This window comes from Colobus angolensis, unplaced genomic scaffold, assembly GCF_000951035.1.
Source record: "Colobus angolensis palliatus isolate OR3802 unplaced genomic scaffold, Cang.pa_1.0 Scaffold21, whole genome shotgun sequence".
NCBI lineage: Eukaryota > Metazoa > Chordata > Mammalia > Primates > Cercopithecidae > Colobus > Colobus angolensis.
The window spans coordinates 7,177,794-7,181,191 of NW_012115266.1; the positions used below are offsets into that span (position 1 = coordinate 7,177,794).

Consider the following 3,398-nt stretch of genomic DNA (forward strand, 5'->3'; position numbering starts at 1 on the left):
CATCTCTACTAAAAATACAAAACTGGCTGGATGTGGTGGCACACACCTGGAATCCCAGCTACTCGGGAGGCTGAGGCAGGAGAATCGCTTGAACCCGAGAGGTGGAGGTTGTGGTGAGCCAAGCTCGCACTACTGCACTCCAGCCTGGGCAACAAGAGTAAAACTCAGTCTCAAAAAAAAAAAAAAAAAAGAAAAAGAGAAACTTACTTTCCCTCATACGTCACAAGGCATACAGTAAATTCCTTTAGGTTCACCCAAGATGGGGTAGTTCGCACTGGGTGAACTACGGGAGCATAAGGGGGCATGAATGTACACATTCTCTCTCTTCCCCTCTCTCAGGGCTAGATGGTGTGCCGCTGGAAAAGAAAATCCTCTGGGAACAGAGCTGGCAAAGCCAGATGGATGCCACTGTGGTTGTCATGGCAACCCCACCAAAGGAGACCGTGACCCTGCTGAGTCTCTTCCAGTTATATTCAGAACCATATTAGAAGTGGTTTCAAGTGTCTGTCCACCTGTGCGTTAAGAGAAAGAGGGGCCTCTCCTCTAAGGTCTGACTGAGCCTGAAGTCAGCTTAGCCAGACCTGGGCAGCTGGCAGACCTCCTTGCTTAGGTTTACTGTTCTGGACCGCCATCAGCAACCTTGGAGACACTAAAAGATGGGAGGGAGGCCGGGACTGCCAGGGACCTGTTAGATGTAGTGAACCTGTATCCAACCTGTCTGGAGCTCATTTCCTCCCAATCCGAGTGGAGGCAGGGACCAGGGAAGGCAGTAGTGAGACCTCCATGGCCACAGATGGGAGAAAGATGGCTCGCTCTACACACCCAGCGCCTGGCAAGAACTATGATGGCTTTTGTTGTGACACTTTGTTTTTCTTCCTTTTTTTGAGACAGAGTAGCACCCTGTCGCCCAGGCTGGAGTGCAGTGGCACAATCTTGGCTCACTGCAACCTCCGCCTCCCGGGTTCAAATGATTCTCCGGCCTCAGCCTCCCAAGTAACTGGGATTACAGGCACTCGCCACCACAGCCAGCTAATTTTTTTTATTTTTAGTAGAGATGGGGTTTCACCATGTTGGCCAGGCTGGTCTTGAACTCCTGGCCTTGTGATCTGCCCACCTCTGCCTCCCAAAGTGCTGGGATTACAGGCTTGAGCCACCGCGCCCTACCCAGGAACCTGTATTTTCACAGGACATGGCACAATAAGAACCCGACAAAAACAGAAGCTGATGACTCACTCCAACAACGCACACCACAATGAGAAGGTAGGTTCACATGCGCCAAAGTGAGGCATCAACACCTCAGACAGGAAGGCCCAGATCCACGATAACCCACCCAGCCACTGCCCCCACTACTCCTCTGGCAGGGATCAATGGGTCACCAGTGACGTCTAAGTCCCTATATCCAAGGGCAGCTATGTGGCTTCTGCGCAGCACTCCTCCCAATGGCTCTCCATTGTCTTTGAAATAAAGAACAAATTTGAACAACGGCTCTGGAAGCTCTGCATGTGCTGCCTACTTCTGCAACACCTCTTACCTCTTACCTCTTACTTTCTTGTGTTCTGCATTCCCACCTGTGGCCTCCTTTCATTTCCTTAAATACACCTATTTCTGGAACTTTGAACGCTGTTTTCTCCACTTGGAACTCTCTCCTCCCTGTCCTCCACCTCTAATCCCTTTGTCTAGTGAACTGCTACTCACTCCTTCAGATTTCAGTTCAAATGTTACTTGCTCAGGGATGTCTTCCTAGATCCCCCAATGTCCTTGCACTCTGCCTTCAAACCAGTTATAAGAATTTGTAGCCGGGCCCGGTGGCTCACGCCTCTAATCCCAGCACTTTCGGAGGCCAAGGTGGGCCTGCGCCACCACGCCTGGCTAATTTTTGTATTTTTAGTAGAGACAGAGTTTCGCCATGGTAGCCAAGCTGGTCCGGAACTCCTGACTTCAGGTGATCCGCCCACCTCGGCCTCCAAAGTGCTGGGATTACAGGCGTGAGAACACGGAGCCTGGCCCGACGAGCTTTTTTTTTTTTTTTTTTTGGAGACGGAGTCTCACTCTGTCACCCAGGCTGGAGTACAGTGTGGCGTGATCTGGGCTCACTACAACCTCCACCTCCCTGGTTCAAGCAATTCTCCTGCCTCAGCCTCCTCAGTAGCTAGGACTACAGGCATACGCCGCCTCGCCGGGCTAATTTTTTGTATTTTAGTAGAGACAGGGTTTCACTGTGTTGCCCAGGCTGGCCTCAAATTCCTGAGCTCAGGTAATCCGCCTGCCTTGGTCTCCCAAAGTGCTAGGATTACAGGCGTGAGCCACCGCGCCGGGCCACGAATAGCACTGTACTATGCCTGAGACATAGCTAAGTGCTTTACATGATTACTTCACTATATCCTCAATAATAAGATATTATTATGTATTTCGTCTATTTCACAGGCAAGGAAATAAAAACTCAGAGATTAAATGTTCCATTACTTCTCCAAGATCACGAAGTAAGCACTGAGTAAGTAGGGAGGGGGAGCAGGGACTCAACCCCTTGCTCCTAATCATTACTCTATGCCGCTTCAGGAGCCGTAGCTGTGTGGGGAACAAGGCCTGAATCCCAGCCCAAAGACATGGGTTGGAGACCCACCCCTCGGTGACCCGAGACCCGCCAATAGATTACTGTGAAGCTGCAGTTTCCCCATCTGTAAAATGGGAGTATTTAGTCCACCCGCGCGAAAGGCGCGGAGGAAGTTTCCTATTATATGCCAGTACACGAAGTCTAGATTGTGACCAAAGTCTCCCGCTCTTCAGCCACCTCTCCTCCGCATCCTCAGCCACTAGTCAAGCTGGCGAAGAGGCGTGGGAACTGACCTCCGCGAGCCGGGCCTCGGCGACGCGCATCCTCCCACCCGGCCTCGCCCAGCCCAGATCGGGAGAGCGGGGTGCGGGGGGAGGAGGTCAGGGGTCGCTGAACTTGGATCACGTGGTCAGCCAAGGGGGCGGGCCCCCGCGGAGCGGGCTCCAAGGCCGGTGAGTAAGCGGTCGGCGGCGGGAATGGGGAGTCCTTGGACCAGAGCAGGGCCTGCTCACCTGAAGACCCCGGCGTGGCGAAGGCTGCTACGGAGATGACGGCGGCGGGGGCGGCGGCGCCGCCCACTCACCAGCTCACTAATTCCCTCTCTGGGGGCCCCGGCCCCGCCCTCCAGAAGTACAGCCAATCGGCGGGCGCCTTGGAAAGTTTCCGGCCCTCCAGGAGGCTTCCTGGCTCCTGATTGGCTAGTGTGAACAGACTGTAGAGACCGGCGGTCACGAGACGCTGAAGATTCGCGCTTCTTAAAGCAACCTCTCTTGCTACGTTTGCGAGTAGGTGTGTATTATGTTTTGACACACGTTTTTTTTTTTTTTTTTTTTTTTTTTTTTTGAGA

General features: G+C 52.9%; 2 protein-coding genes across 2 annotated transcripts in view; both read right to left on the reverse strand.

Moving 5' to 3' along the window:
* TAF6L (TAF6-like RNA polymerase II, p300/CBP-associated factor (PCAF)-associated factor, 65kDa) overlaps positions 1-3,241 on the reverse strand; it is a 32,515-nt gene extending 29,274 nt beyond the window's left edge. The window contains exon 1 of the mRNA XM_011942785.1: positions 3,064-3,241. The gene's annotated coding sequence lies outside the window, so the exon portion shown is untranslated. The remainder of the gene's footprint in view (positions 1-3,063) is intronic.
* Positions 1-3,398, reverse strand: part of POLR2G (polymerase (RNA) II (DNA directed) polypeptide G) — a 10,159-nt gene that overhangs the window by 667 nt on the left and 6,094 nt on the right. The window lies entirely within an intron of this gene.